Here is a 16,579-nt window from a genome sequence, read left to right as displayed (position 1 = left end):
GATTGACTCCCACCAACACAATGAACACATATGTGCATGGCACTTGCACAAATTCACACATGCACTGCACACACTCGCAGTATGAACTATGAAGGTTGTGACTCATCTCCATTTGGAAGAGTGCTTGTATTGTGTGAATTATGTTTATGTCTCTGACTTTATGAGGAACACACAGAAAGCGTTCTGTGGTGATAGATAGAGGACAGAAAGTGGGAGACATTAATCATAATCAAGTCATAAATTTAAGGAAATAAGAATGCTGACTTGGAATATTTACTCCTTATGGTCAAGTTGCACCTGACACCCGAGCTGCACGCACGCACACACACATACACACACACTTGCATGCCAAGGATGTATAACTAAAATAATATGTTATTCTAGGAATAGACAATGTGTGGGAGCAGGCACACAATGTTCTCTCAAAACAGTTGGGTTCTTGGTAAATGGTAATCTACAATACTAATAAGTCTATTAGGCTATTTAGGCACGTGCAGGGTGGGAGCTTTTGGTGCCTCAAAATCTGTTTGTTTAGGCTAATTGTGTTATTTATGTGTGTGTTTATAAAATGATGACGCATGGTCTTCCATAGGTCGACAGCACTGCACAGCATGTCATCCTATACAGTACAGGTCTCCGTCTCCCTTCAAACTAGTTAGCTAATGAGTTAGAGTTAGAGCTAATAATCCAATTTAGTGGCATATGGCCCACGCCACGACGGCCGGGGGGGTACAAAAAAGGGCACAAAAGACAGTTGACAGTCAAGTGGCTTCCACGCTCGTGTCTCCATCACCTAGTGCTGATCCCGTCCCTCTAGCAGCGACGTGGCCAATCAGCGCGTCTCCTACACACACCGACACACACACACGCACACACACGAACGTCTGTGGCTGAGGGAAGTGGGAACAAAGAGAGCCGACCGACGGGAAAATCCTGCTCAGACACACATACCATAAACAACACGTCTCCAAAAGCAATGTTATCTGTCTAGCGCTCTCTTTTTTCTTTTCTTTCTGTTCTTATTTAGCGGAATTTGTAATAAGTAGGCTACTACACACGTCGCTACACAAATTCCTTCGACGAAAACAAACAAACAAACAAGTCTGCCCCGACTGTTTTGAGCGAGAAAGAGGAAACTTGGCGTCGTGAGATATTTGTCGGCCGAGACAAGGGTCCTTGGTCAATGATACATTGGTGCACATGACTGTAGTGTAAGTATCTCGCATCTTCTTTGACTGTCTTTGTTGCCGACAATACGCATAATAATCACCTTATTACATTATGTTACGCTGCCTGTACCGTTAAACGCCAAAACTTGTGTTTACAACTTTGCCTACCTGTGTTTTTCAGTCATTATATATACTGATGTGGCTCTTTTATGTTAGAGACCCAGACCCATAAGCCAATGTTACAAGAAAACTGAGTTATTCTTTACGTTGATCTGGGCTGCTGTTATTCGTCGTAACATGAGACACCACCAAGAAGAAACCGGAATACCTTTTTATATAAACAAGAACACTTTCCTGCATTTGAACATTTCTTTCAATGGTTGTTGCTGGTTAACTGTGTGGTCATTGGTCGGTATCCCTTTCACTCTCAGGATCTAGGCTACTTTTTAATGGGAAACTTTGCAACACTATGGATTGTTTTGTTTTGTGCCCAGGCACGTGAGCAAACACATGTGTGGATATAGGATGCTGTTCCCGTTTGAATCGATGTCTGTTTGCATGCTATTCAAAGGCTAAATGTTTTGCCTGTAACCACACACCATCTGCCTTGCCCTCCAGGGCCCTGACAGGCTACTGTCCAGATCAAGTGTTCAGTGAGGGATTCTGTGTGGGCGGGTGAAGCACAGCAGATGGTAAGATGGAAGGGATAGCTGGCAGATATAATGGCTAATTGTTTGTCTTTTCTGTGGTTGAGAGAGAATATGTTTAATCTAGCCAAGGTGTTGCTTTGTTCTTCTGAATTACCTGCAGAAACAAGTTGAGAGTTATTGGCTTGAATTTCCACACAGGGACCACCTACATTCTAAACACCTATTGTTCCCCTATGGCCTATGCCCTTACTCAGTTACTCTCTAAACTATTACCATCTGGCTTTTGACCCCATAACCTCCATGACATCACTTAACCCCTGACCTCATCTCTGGCCTTGGTGGATGGACTGTGTGCTTTTTGAAAACGATGCCTCCATCAGTTTTAATTGGGTAGTTTTAATTGGCTTCCTTTGGCTGAGTAGAAGTGATGTGCGCCTGCTGGAGCCAGTCCGTTTATGTCATGTATTGTAGTGTACACATCATGCTAGCGTCATCATGTGCATTTTGGAAACTGAGCTATTCCGTCCATGGCATGCCAAATTTAGATGACAGTGGGGCCATCTGCTCGGAGCGGGAACTCGCTCACTGTGGCATACTCTGCAAAGGGTACAGCCAATGTTTGTGTTCACATAGACCCACAAAACTGGGCATAGGAGGGGCAAGCGCCCCTAAAAAATATATAGATGCCTCATTGGCCGCTGCAGTAGTTCGTTGGAGCCATGTGTGTCAACGCGAGGGTGGAAGTGCAGAAGGCATGCTACGCCACGCTGCCAATCAAGTAACTACTGGCCAATCACAGCATGTTATTTTCCGAACGTCCACCCTGTGATGTGATGCATGCAGAAGCCTCTGTTAAGCACTAATCTCGTGTTGCCAGACTGTTGCCTCTCGCAATAGTTTTCTGGCTAGTGGCTACGCGAGACTAGTGAAGCACCAGCATGGAAGCTTGCTCTCACTTGAGTACACATGCCCCAGAGCTGAAGGAGGCTCTGGTTGGGTCAAGATCAATACCGAAGGCCACATGGGGTGGGGTCGCCAGCACTACCCAGGGCCATGTATGGGGCTGGTGTCAACAGCATGCTGAGTACAGTACCAATTTATCAGCTTCTTTGTGTCATCACTTCCAATTTCACTTGTTTATCCTGTATGAGTTCTCTCCTGATTAGACAAAATGTGTAATTTGTGTATCCTGAGTTGAAATTACTTTTTCTGTTGTACTAAAGAGCTAAGGAGACCCCTAAGACTGAACAAACAATAGAAAAGTCGCAATTTTGAAAAATTGCAAAGTGTGGTTGCCGCAATCGCTTACATAGGCCCCTCCAACCATAACCTGACGCTGCCAGATCCAAGAAGCTTGCTACACAAGTTTGTTTCACAGCTTATTGGGATCTGGGATCTCGGGAGGCAATTCGATGACAGGGCTGTTTCTTTTTTTCAAGATACTTGGTAGATGATTGGATGGGACCGTCTGTCTATCACCGTGTGGGCGTGCAAACACAACCAATCATATTGACGTGTCTATATAGCTTCACATCCGGTTTCGCACATATCCCGCCCTTAGCTCACGCTGATTGGTTCGGTACAGGAGCTATTCGGTGTTAGCTCAACTCCCTGAGAGATCCCAGATGGTTGCGGTGTTGGGGAACATGGTTACCCAATACGGCCCCCAGCTGGCAAAGTCAGGTTACGCCAACCATGTTTTTGCAACAAACGGTATTTTTTTTTGCTTTTGCTTTTGTTAGGGCAACCACACTAATTATCACATTTTAGTATATAGAGCTTTGAATATAGACAGTCTTGACAAAAAATATCACTTATTGCACCTTTATTTTTCTTAAATAGTGAAATTGGCAGATCTACAAGCTCACGTGTCACAACGCGTTGAGCTTGTAGATCTATTTTTGCACTACACCATTATACAACAAAATATAATATAGGGCTTAAGTGTTTAATCAGAATCTATTTAGTCGATTATAAAAAACTCATACTTGTGTGAAGTGAGCGGCGCTCTTATCATCATACGTCACATTCCACTTAACCAATTAGCTGAGCACATTCCATGTTCAAACGGACAAACAGACATACACACAAAGCTGTGCATAGGAGCCGCTCAAAAATCTGTTTTCACGTCTATTCGTTGATATATAAAAAATACGACATAATAACCCTCTGAGCAATAGCCGGCTGTTAGACGTGCGTCTAAAAATGGGATAAAAAACGTCTAAAAAATTTGACGTTGATTAGCGGTTGTTTAAACGTCTATATATAGTCTAAAAAAACTAAACTTTTTGACGTTTTTCATCGCATTTTTAGACTGCCCTTTAGATGAATATTAGACGTCTATTAGACCAAAAGATTCTCAGTGGGAACCCTACTTCTCAGTCGGTTTTCGATACATTTTCAGTTAATTGTCCAGCCCCAATTGGCAGGGATGAATATTCTTTGCTGGCCAACTTTGTGTGAGTGCCACTGCCAATGGTTTAGGTGTTTCTGGGCATTACAGTTGGGACTGCGTATGGCATGCATTAATCTTGATCTGTTTGTGACTCACTGAAGGGGGCTTCATTAGAGAGTGTTCTTTGGTCCTGGACATCCAGACAGTGATAGAGTAGTCAATTTGCCACAACACACCGTTTGCAATAGTGAGAATGTAATAAAGTTGTCCCCATTGCAGTTACAGTATATGGTAGGGAAGGCACACCTAGTGTATTGTTCAATGGTGTGGTTTTGTTACATCCCTTTGCTTCATTCCCGCACAGCTAAAATGACAAGAACAGTGTTAAACACTACAGGTTAGAATTGAGTAATTTGTTTAGAGGCAGTAAATATACATTATTTATATTAATATTACATATATTTAGTAGATGTTTTTCCGGGCCAGTAAGACTTTAATGTCGACCTAGTCTCGTGTGGCCAGAACGTTTCCTCCTGCAATTTTCAAATGCTACCGTCATACAGTCTGGACTCTGGAGCAACGGAAGCTCTATCATGAGTAAAATATAAAGCGGAAGTAAGCCTCCTCCCCACTTCCGTTTTTAGAAAACATCTGCACATATAGCTTGCTGCTCAGCAGAAATGGAAATAAAAAAATAAGATGTAAAGATATTTTAAAATATGTTTTTGTGAACGGAAATGGCAGCTTCCTTACTCGGATTTCAGGACGTGTACTGTAGTTCCAGACTATATAGCATTCAGAGATTGTGGAATTGTTATCTGGCAATGCAAGACTAATGTCGACCTGATGGCAGTAATTGGAAGGATTGGTGGAGGGGGTGAGAGAGCGATCTACATACTACATGTGTATGTATGGCGCAACTGTGGCTCAGGAGGTAGAGCAGGTCGTCCAATGATCCATGGGTCGGCGGTTCGAACATGTCAAAGTGTCCTTGGGCAAGACACTGAACCCCAAATTGCTCCCAATGTGCTGGTTGGTACCTTGCATGGCTTCCGCCGCAATCGGTGTATGAATGGGTGAATGTAATGCACAATCTATGTAAAGCACCTTGGATAAATAAAAGGCGCTATATATAAATGCACCATTTACTGTGTGTGTGTGTGTGTGTGTCCCTCCTTTAGACCCTTTTCCCTGACTTTGTTTTCGCTCTTGTCAGTCTTGTGTATGCATGGCCTTGAAGTAAATCCAAAGCTATTTGATTAGGGAGGAGGGATACCAGTTTCCAGGTGCATTGTGCCTGAGCAAGATCTATGTGACATAGAACAAAACGTACAATAAAATGCCACAATGCCACTTCACTTTGAGCTATGTCGGAAGTCACTCGACAGAGTTGCGCACCCACTACTACTGGGTCTCACTGCCTGGGAGAATACAATATTAGAAGGCTAGCACAATGTAGAAATTGATTTTAAACACTTCATGGAGGTTTAATTGGATCACTTGGGCACATACTGTATTGCTATGACAGCTCTACTTTGGTATATTTGGGTAAATGATGATGACAAATGATTGTGGTGTCGCTCCCTGGCCTCTATTGTGTGAAGCATCATTCGCTGGCACGGAAATAATCAAGAGGCTCTCCTTTTCAGTGTTCTCATTTTCTGCCATTTTTGTCATTCTCTTGTTTCCCTAGCCAGTGCTCAAAAATGGATGTAGTTGATTTTTTTCTTTCTCAAATTGAGTCATCCATGATCAAAAGTAAACCAGAGCATTTGAAGACGGGCTGCACTTTTAATCTGGAGTTAAGTGTCACCTACTGTCTACTGTATCTGACAGATGTAACATCTGCACAAATAATACTTTGGCGAATGAGAATTATTTTTAACGAGAATATTCAAATCTCTCCAGTCGATGTCCCTGCAGCCATGGTAGCCGACAGGGTTCACTCGCTCCTTTAGCCCTGCCCCCTCCAAATGACCTTCTGCCTGTCTCCCTTTTCCGCTTGTGACAAATATGATGAATGCTTTCCATCTGTGAACATGCTGGTCTCATGCTACTGTATCAGGTATGGCAATCCCCACGGAGGAGACACACGTAACCTCCCCTGATCGCCCTTTGTTCCGCCTGCTCGTTTTTGTGAGAACACATTCGCGGTAGAGTGTGCATCCAGTAATTCTTATTCGTGCCCAGTCATGCCCCAGCCCCTTCCCCTGTTTCACTCACTCACGCATGCACGCACGCACGCACGCACACACGCGCACGCACACACGCACACACACACACACACACACACACACGCACACATGCACACATGCACACATGCACACACACACACACACACACACACACACACACACACACACACACACACACACACCAACTCAGGCTTGTTTCACTAGGGGTGCTGTGTTTTGCCAGTGTGCATATGTGTGTGATGCTGACTCAGGAAGAATGTTAATGTTGTAAAATCCCATTAAGAGTGATGTGGCGGGGGCCGGGCAGGGGTGTTCAGGGACAGTACGGTTGTTTAAAAGGCCAGTCGTGCCCTCATGTTTCCCACCATGTAATAGAATGTAATCACTTGCGCGCTTTGAATTAAATTGAATCGTCTCCTCCTTTTACGCCTTTCCAGGCATGCTCCCCCACTGATTGTTAAAATGAGTTTGGAGTTGTTAAACTGTGAAGGAATGATTGCATTAGGGAAGATTTCATTATTAAAATAAAAAAGCGTATAAAGTTTGCTATGCTTTTACTGCCTTTACTGTGGAACGGCATTCATCTTGTAACAGATTTCATTGGACAATTAAACACATTGGAACAATATGCAAAACGTTTGCCTGCAGGACCTTTTGTGAGTACAGACAGGTGGTGGATGGTAGCTATTCTGTGCCTGGATCCTAATGAATCAGGTGTGTGACGCAAAAGCGGTGCTAAGCTTGACAGGTTGTTAATTGAGCGACGCCCACCCACACTGTCTGGTGCAGCTTGGCTGCAGTGGCAAGGCTCCAGCAGCTGTCAGCCTATCTGCACTGATTAGATTCAATAGCAGATATTTTCCTTTTTTAAAGAGGTTTTTCCTCTAATATGCTCCGCTAATTGAACTGCCACCTTTCCCCCAGTTTATTCCACGGTCACACTTTGTATTATAACAGAATAGTTTATGGCACTCATGCGCTGGGGCTGCCTGGGGGGCTCCTTGGGAACGATGCGGTAGCCACATAGTGGAGATTGGATTCTCACCCTGGCCCTTCTGGAGTGATGATGAATGCATCTCCCAATGGACATTAAAATGGAGAGGAAGAGAGAGGGCCCAGCAGTGACTGGAATCGTTTATCTCTCTCGCCACTGATCTGATCTGGAGCTACTGGAAGTGAGTGACTTCCACCCACACATGTTTCTGTACCGGACTGGTGCCTGTAAGGTGCACTGAAACACTGCTTCCTGTACAGTGTGATTACACATAATTAATCAAATTGTATGTTGGATACATAGCATTCCCTGTTCCCTCTCGCCGCCATTGTTCTTTATTTCCTAGTAGAATACGTATTTATTTGCTTGATTTCATGTACCTGGTTGGCTTGATTATACCCGAGTGTGCATTTTTACAATTGTATTTTATTGTGATTAGGCCTATCTGTTGTTGGATCAGTGGAGCGGCTCAGTGATGTTTATCCAGATGGGCAGTGTGAACTCACGGCTTCTTCCTCCATCTGTCAACAGCAAGGACAGGACAGGCAAATAGTTCTACTGACGGTTTGCATGAATTCCAGACAATACACACTGAATGATCTATGGCAGACGTGTCAAACTTTAGGTCACAGGCTGGACTGGGCTTGGGCTATCATAAATGCAATTGAATCCGGGTTGGACCTGATGTGCATCATGTAAGGTACAAGGTTGTGACAAGTAAATAGACTACCAGAAATCATGGATTCATCGTCTGTGACTGAAAAATAGTAAAATACAAGGTACGGCAGGAGAAAATGTTATGCATTTGACCCAGATAGAGATGAGGATGGAGGATAATGGGTGGACAGTAGTGATCAATAATTCTAGGGTAGTAAGAAGATGAGAGCAAGGCCTGGCAGCGAGGGGAGTACTTGATAGCCTCTTCTTACTGCAATTACATTAATCGAGCAGTTAGTAGGACTGTAGTCATTATCACAAGTACTTAACTAGGATGAAGGGGCATGGTAGATGGCTGTGCTTGTGACAGTGGCAATTGTTGTTTCGGGATGTAGCAGAATGTACGTGAATACAGCCTATTTATTCATTGTGATGGAAATACACAGAACTCGTTGCTATAGGAATGGAGTGCAAATCGTATGTTGTTCTCAATTGTCCATTTTAGGTGTGGCTGTGTTTCCATCCTTGGTAAATGAAAATGTTAAATCAAATCCCCCTCGTTTGTGCTTGTCATTGGGATCAAGAGGTCACCTCACTACATCACTGTTGCTACTAAATCACTAGCCTGAGAGTACCCAAGCTTTTCTTGGCATAGAGGGGCGAATCAAACTAGCGCTGGAAACGGATGCCGGCTCTCTATTGGTTCACCAACCTATGTGCCCCTCTCTTTCCCTCCCCTCCCCGGTAGAACACAGCAGAGAACACTGTCCGTGACACCACCCTATTTGGAGCGACGCCCCTCTGCACTCGGGGCCGGATTTACACTAGTAGGAGCCCCCGGTCTAGACAACATTTCAGGGCACCCCTCGTGGTGCGCTATTTGGGAGCGTGGTGAAGCCACGTGGCCGATTTCACTAATAGCGATATCAAACGGGGAGTGATGGATAAGCCTCGCCAGCAAGGATCCGATGAGCCTTTCCCAGTACGACCCAAACATCCCGAGCGCCATCTCACCGCTGTCGAATGTACCATGTCGCATAACAGCGATGTCACTGACTAATCTTGGGTCACTTGAGACACTCGCAACTATTTTTTTACATCCCAGATAAAATAATGAATAGCAAGACAATCTATAGCATACCTAGTTTACCTTCATACATACAGGTACATTCAGCCACTTTTCATTTTTAATTATAATTTTTATCCCACGATTTTGCAACCCATTTTTTCAGTGTCGATTTATCTAATGTAATCCTGGGCACTACCTCATGCTCCTTCTATGCATGAGGAGTCCAAGCTGCTTCTTTTCACCAGGATTACTGCATGTTTTTTGTGAGGGTACCGGGAGAACATGTAAAATCCACACAGAATGGCCCTTTCGCCAACCCTGCCTCGGGTATGGGCACTGATGACTCGGAGGAGTGTGATGAGTGGCTACGTACATATTCTTGTTACTCTGAGGTCATTGTAGAAAATCAACTATGGGCATTTGTCATTGCATGAGGTTGGTTCCCGAAGGCCAAGGGTGTGACACATTTCTTGGTGATCATTGATTCATCCCCCCGTGCATGCGTGCGCGTGAGAACCTTTTGCTTGTGCTGATTGATCAGCTACTGCTATGTTATAAGCCCTTGGAGCTGATATCAGTTATCTGTCATTTTTTATCTCTGTCTTTTTTTTATCGCAAATACAGCCTATGGGTATGGGTTAAAAGGACATTCAACCTAACCCAGCCAGGATGTTGCGGTGATTCAATCAGTTGGTGCGCTGACCTTAAATGCCTAATCACAAAGTCCTGCATGTGTTTAAATGCTTCTCACAATTGGTGTCGTATGTCATCCGACCACTCTACTAGCTGATGGAGTAGAAATGACTTGTATACTAAATACTTGGCTGATCAGGCCATTGGACTCAACCCACTCTTATCACCGGTCCAGGAAGTGGAACACTTGTCCCAGACCCGACAGACCAGATATAATGCTTCGTATCTGCACACACAGCTTGTAAATCATCACAGTGTAGCTGACAGTAATGCTGAGATAGAAAATGTGCTCTCCACCATCCACTGACATTTAGCATGGCCTCGCGTATGTCCTTGCTCATGCGCACGAGCACACGCACATCCCATCCTAGTTCCACTTTCAGCTTTCCCCTGTGTTAAGCCATTGTTAGTTTTGTTACGCACCCACAGCACCAGCATGAATAATTGAATTGTCTTCTGTGTTGGGTGTTGTGTGCTACAGTGAGTCCATTGCTTGGATGACGTTCCACAGCTCTGTTTGCTGAGTCTCCAGCTTGCCACAGCTTCAGCAGCACAGGGGATCTTTGCTCACAGCAGCAAGTCACAAGCTAAAAACAGTGGGTCGGGACCCTTTGTGGGTCACAGACCAATGTTTATGGGTCACGACAAATTTTCTTTAACTACATTTTAAAAGATTTTTTTTATATAGAAAAAAAGTCAAGTAATTTTAAAACAAACAAACAAATCTAAGAAATTCCATAAATTCAAAACAATAATTAAGAAGTAGTGAAAATAGACTATCTACAAGCTCGCAACACGGTGCAAAGTGACGAGTTGTGTGCTTGTTGATCTACTATTCTCACTAGTTTGGGTCCCAGGCAAATGTCTAATCCATCTTTTGGGTCTCGACTTGAAAAGTTTGCGAACCACTGAGCTAAAACATGCTGTTATTTCTTTAAGAGGCTGAAATGTGATGGGAAAGGCCTGTTCGTGATCCAGCCGTATGCTGAGTGACAGTTGCCCGTCCTTCTCAGCAGTTGAGATCTCCTGAGGTTTGTCTTCATGACGCAGTGCAGTCCTGGGGCATTTGGGGGAGGGAGGATCAAAGGCACGCACAAATGGAACTGACACTTTGTCACGGTAGCTTCCATCGGAATCCATCCTCTTCCCTTCAGAATTTTGTTTTAGACTTTTAATTAAGACTTAAACGATCTATACATTATCTAACGGGAGGTTGGTAATGAGTATGGTAATGAGTGACTACTTGATCACTGAAGTGACGTCACTGACATGGCACTTTTGAAATGCTAAGGCTCATGAATTCAGTCATCAGTCTACATGCAGATCGAAGGCATTCAGGTAATTTCTGATCCATTGGACTACACTCCCCATTACCAGTTACCATCCATGTGGAGGAATGAGCCTTTGTGTCTTGCCTCATGCTCTCTAGACTCACTGTAAGGGTCGATTCATACTCCTATTTTAGAGCCGAATAAAAGTCGGTTCGGCGCTGTAGAGCCTACAATTTGACGTCATTTGAGGTTCGGGGGGGCGGGTACCGTCCTAAAGTCGGCTCTTCGGTGCTACTGAAAATTTCTGACGAGCCGAAATCATTTCGGCACTACAGCGCCGAAATGGGAGTATGTATCGGCCCTAAGTCGTTAACTGTATTCTTCATCATTTCAGTTTCTGGCAAAGCAGACATGCTGCCAGTTTACAAATAAGTTTTACCTGCCATGTCTATCTAGTTCTGGTCCTATAATTCAAGTTCTTATCTCAATGGCAAATGGGTTAATTAGGTCTTCCCTTGATAATGTGGCACTGAAGAGAATACGCCACATTCCTGCCCTGTAAGGAAAAGGAGATAATCAAACAATAAGATATTGTGAGCAACATAGCCTACCCATTACGTTGTCCTGTCTTTGTGTTTGATTAACCTTAACCCAAATGCAGCATCAGTCTAGGGGCTTTAACCGAATATCCACAGTCTGTTCCACACGAGTTCGTAAATGGGGGGTACATTTGAATAGGTAGTGAGCCTGTGTTAACATTAGTCTAGTCCCCAGCATTTGTGGATTGAATTAAGTGGCACTCTTTTAAAGGACCACTTCAACACTTTTCAACCTATCTTTATATAATTGGTCACAATCATGATAAAATACAACCATTTTTTCCTACTCAGTCTCAGTTCAGAAAACCGCCCACCATTGACATCATTGACTGTATTAGGCTGCAGATCTGTTTACTAGCTGTAGATGGATTGTTGGGCGCAGGCTGCAATGTTTGTGCTCAGAGTTTCAGAGCGTCTGCTCCACTGCTCTGGCAATGACACCATGTCTGGAGGTGTGGCTGGACTCGGCACTGTGTATTTTTGGAGCTGATTTACAGCTTTTAGCTCTGGGGGTTGCACATGGAGCGTGAATGGAGGAGGGTGGTAGAGGGAGCGATGCACCCAAGGCTCCTGGCTAGGTGATTTATCTGTGCTCCACATTGCCGTGACGCGAGCCTCTTTAGACTAGAATTTAATGACTGAACCTACGGACACTCTATTCAGCCAGCGCTCATATACCACTCAAATTCTCCAGGGGATGTGATTGGCTTCCTGGGAATGTTTTGGAGGAGTGAGAGATGGAGATTGAGGAGAGATGAGGGTTGATGGGACAGAAAGGGAAAGAGAGGCTATTGTGTCTCCTGTGGTTCCTAGTGATTAATGGTTTACCCTTTCTCCCCTCCAACCATCATTAAATATGTCAAATCATTAAAACGGCACAACTCTATACGTCCCCCTTCGCTGCATCCCTCCCAAACCACTTCTTGCAGAGTCGGACAGAAATATTGATTTGGCCAATATAGTTGCCATTATTGTTCAGCAATATTTTTGTCGATATACTGTAGGTATCCGCAATTTTGCAGCCAATTTGTCCCAGTCTTTCAACCTTGGGTAGCTATTTTGGGCATGTCCGATTTTGCGTGAGTGACAGTTGCCCGTCCTTTTGTGTGTATTTATATTTGCTTGTTCATTGTATAATGCATGTTCTTTTCATATTAATTAATATATTAATATTAATCTAGCAAAAGGTTATTTGTTTATTTTTGTTAAATGTTCTCAAACAGGAACTTTAATCTAAAGTAGGTAGGTAGGTTACTAATTATAAGTGCTCTTCAGAGCACAGGTCTCCGTCAGGTCAGGTAGGTTACTGTAAGTGCTCTTCAGAGCACAGGTCTCTGTCAGGTCAGGTAGGTTACTGTAAGTGCTCTTCAGAGCACAGGTCTCTGTCAGGTCAGGTAGGTTACTGTGCTGTTCAGAACACAGGTCTCCGCCAGGTCAGGTAGGGTATTGTAAGTGCTCTTCAGAGCACAGGTCTCTGCCAGGTCAGGTATAGGTTATTCTAAGTGCTCTTCAGACCAGGTCAGGTAGGTTATTATTTACAGAAATACAACTACATTGCTTCCTACGTCTATAAAACTATACAAGATAAATATACAGTACATTACACTCAAAAGTGATGTGGACAGTTGGGAGGAGGCCCGGCAGTGTCTCAGTGTTCACATGAGGAGCCAAACGCCAGAAGCACACTTTTCTCTAGTTTAATCAATTCACAAGAGCTTCTGACTAAATAACTACATTGGATCTACTGGAACAGTCTCATTTTTTCATTTCCTGAAATTTACACCTGAGACCAAGAGCGACAATATGATCTACTGTATATTTCCACAGCGAAATAAAACTTGTGTTCCTCTTGAGAAATTCTATTTGATAAGAGACCCTGCCTTCCCTTACATAAGAGGGACTCTGTCTTTGAGGCTAACCTACAAGTGATCACTGTCCCTGAATCTATATACTTTTCTATGTTAATTGTTTTCTGACTTATGCCAGTGACATGGGCTGTCTCTACTGTGGTCAATCAAACATCTCAAATGGCCATGCGTAGAGAGTGTGTATTGATTCACGTCTCGGCCACCTTGACCCAAGCTTCCCCACTCCGTTCTCAGTGACAAGGGCAAACATGGGCCTGAGAGCTGTGTCGGAAGCTAGAGGAGAGACAGGTTGCCAAGATAGTAGTAGTATATAGAAGAAGTCTTCAGTGTAAATGTAAGCTGTTCATCCTGTTGCCTTGTCTGTCATGGAACTCATGATCAGGGTCTGGATCAGGAGTAATAATGGCTTTGTAGGCCTGAGGCAAGGGCATCGTGAAATGTTCCATAGTTGACTATGCGTCCCGTCCAGCCCCTGGTGGCGAATGGCAAACTCAATGCTTCAATCCACCAAGCCTCAGGCCAAGTTCAAAATAATATAATTGGTTGAAAATGCCAGTCGTACTCTCATCTGTCTGGACTTTATTTTATTTATTTATTTTATCTTCCTGGCCTACGGCACTTATCTTAAGTGTCAAGGCAGCTCAACAAAGAGCCTTAGGTTGCCATGGAGATATTGCCATGAATCTTAAGACGTTGCAGATGAAAATGTAAATTTTTAGATGCAAATGATGTCTCCTGAAAGGTTAAAGTGTGTTTTATTTTTATTTTTAATTTCTATTTATGATGAGGATAAGAAGTATGGATTCAGCTTCAGACTCCTATTTTATTTAAATCTTATTTCTTTGGCACTTATACAAGACAAGTCACAGATTCAGATTGCCTAGGATGACATTGAACGAGTCATTAGTTTATAATGCATCCAGCAAGACCAGCATCGCTAGTATAATGTTTTACTGATTCTCAGAATTGAAGCTCAGATTGAGGTGATCATGATCATACAGAGCATCGATCTTTTCAGAGCTCAATAAAAAATCCCCGCAACCTCACGGTACTGTGACCTAGCGCTTCTGATGAAAGTGAATGTATCTAGCGAGTGCCCCGGAAATGATTGTTACTTCTGGTTCACCAAATCAACTGGTGGCTCTTCCAAATGAGGGCTGATTTCTGACTTGCATTGATGCTCGTTCAGAATATTAATGCTTATATTTTTTTAATAATATTTGTTTTATTTGGAAAAAGCAATAGATAGCATTTTTACATAGGACACAAGTGCAATTCCCAGGATTTCTTAAGAATATTAATCATGCTTCTAAAGAGAGATTAACTTTATGACGGTGATGTAGTAAAGGAAGATTTCACCTCCTTGGACAGAGGTTATTTCTGAGATGGTGATAAACATGCTTGTTTGGACAGAGATTGTATTCTAAAAGTCTTAATGAAAAAGTACTAATGTGGTCATCACTTTAATATATCCTGGAGATCTTCAGCTGCTGAAGCATTTCATTAACGACAATTAATTTTGCAACCTTGTTGTGGTCAAAACTTCCCTATCCAGAATTAATATTATTTTTTTACCTTTTAATTTGTATCTTTTACATTGAAATCCAAAAGGCATGTTACATGTTGTTTAACATAATGGTGAATCCTCTTGTGGGGGAGTGAGAACCAGGCTGTGGAGGCATTATGCTCACTGGATGTCATATACAGGATGATTCTTGGATATAAAATGTATGGATGCCGCCAATTAATCGTTTTTTTTAATTAATCACGAGAGTCTCCAAAATTGTTTTTCATAATCGAATAGCCAATATATAGGCTAATATTACTGTTCAGTAAGGCTGCATGATATATCGAACATGTACCTTCATCAGAGTGGAGAATATAGAAATGAAGTTGAGCCACTCTTCTCTGCCCCTCTCTCTCACGCACACACGCACGCACACACACACACACACACACACACACACACACACACACACACACACTCAACGATCGCTCATTAAGTGCTTGCCAGACAGACAATCAGCTGAAGAAAAAAATAATAATACAAATAAAATGGGGGGTGGGAGGAGGATCAATGAATCGATTAATAATCGGGAGAGCTGTCGATTAATCGATTTGGCTGAAGGTCAGTTTGTGGCATCCCTAATGAAATGTATCAATGTCTGGTTAAAAGTTAAAACACCATCAGTCTAAGGGCAGATTCACACTATGGTCCCAGGTGCGCACTCAGGACCACTTAGATGTTGTAGTAACGTGAATGTTGCGTACTGTTCCCCGGAGCGGATCACACAACCCTTCCTGGGACTGCATGGAGGTAGTCTCGGAACCGTTTGAAGTGCATTCAGATACGGATCGATGCAATGTGAAAGCGTTGAATACAGTTGAATGAAGTGTACTCTGGTGCGGAAATATCAAGGCCAATGTGAATCATGGCCAGCGGGGACCAGGCAATCGTTTTTGGGAACAGTTTGAATCAAACAGACTCAGTGTGAATCTGCCCTTAATTGACTGAGCCTTTTTTTTGTCCAGGGGCCATAATTTGTTCTTACGGCAGGCAGAGTCCAAATAAATGAAGTGTGTGTTTTGTGATTTTTAATTAAGTATTGGAGATTAGAGAGTTGTCATTTTACACTAAAATATATATTTTTTTGTAAATGGCATAAAATAGATTCATATGAACACATGTTTCAAATTAATGCATTTTTCATGGATGCCAAAGATACGACATATGTGAAGCCCACAAAATTGTTTAATCAGTTCCACTTCGGTTTGATGGACAATTTAACCGGCAAAAGGCCAGATGAGCGTTTATTCATGCTTCATAAATGTTTGAATGGCTGAGGACTTAACATTTGATGAGCATTAACATTGCAACACCTCATAAATACTCAAAAGAGCAGAGCAGAGGTCTTCCCCATTCTTCCATCTTTCTTCTTATTGTTTTCTCTCGTAATCCTTGTCCTCACAAGTTTGGCCTGAACTGAACCCATAAAACGTCATTCAGCATGCCTTCAGC

The 16,579-nt window shown here is 43.0% G+C and overlaps 1 protein-coding gene across 2 annotated transcripts in view; it reads left to right on the top strand.

The window, feature by feature from the left end:
* Nucleotides 1-966: 966 nt before the first annotated feature.
* LOC308321615 (SPRY domain-containing SOCS box protein 4-like) overlaps nucleotides 967-16,579 on the top strand; it is a 58,721-nt gene continuing 43,108 nt past the window's right edge. For both annotated transcript variants that reach the window (XM_080772590.1, XM_080772589.1), the window contains exon 1: nucleotides 967-1,211. The gene's annotated coding sequence lies outside the window, so the exon portion shown is untranslated. The remainder of the gene's footprint in view (nucleotides 1,212-16,579) is intronic.

This window comes from Protomyctophum bolini (assembly GCF_963924005.1).
Source record: "Protomyctophum bolini genome assembly, chromosome: 9".
NCBI lineage: Eukaryota > Metazoa > Chordata > Actinopteri > Myctophiformes > Myctophidae > Protomyctophum > Protomyctophum bolini.
The sequence above is the reverse complement of the archived record's forward strand: the minus strand, read 5'-3'. Positions and strand labels throughout refer to the sequence as shown.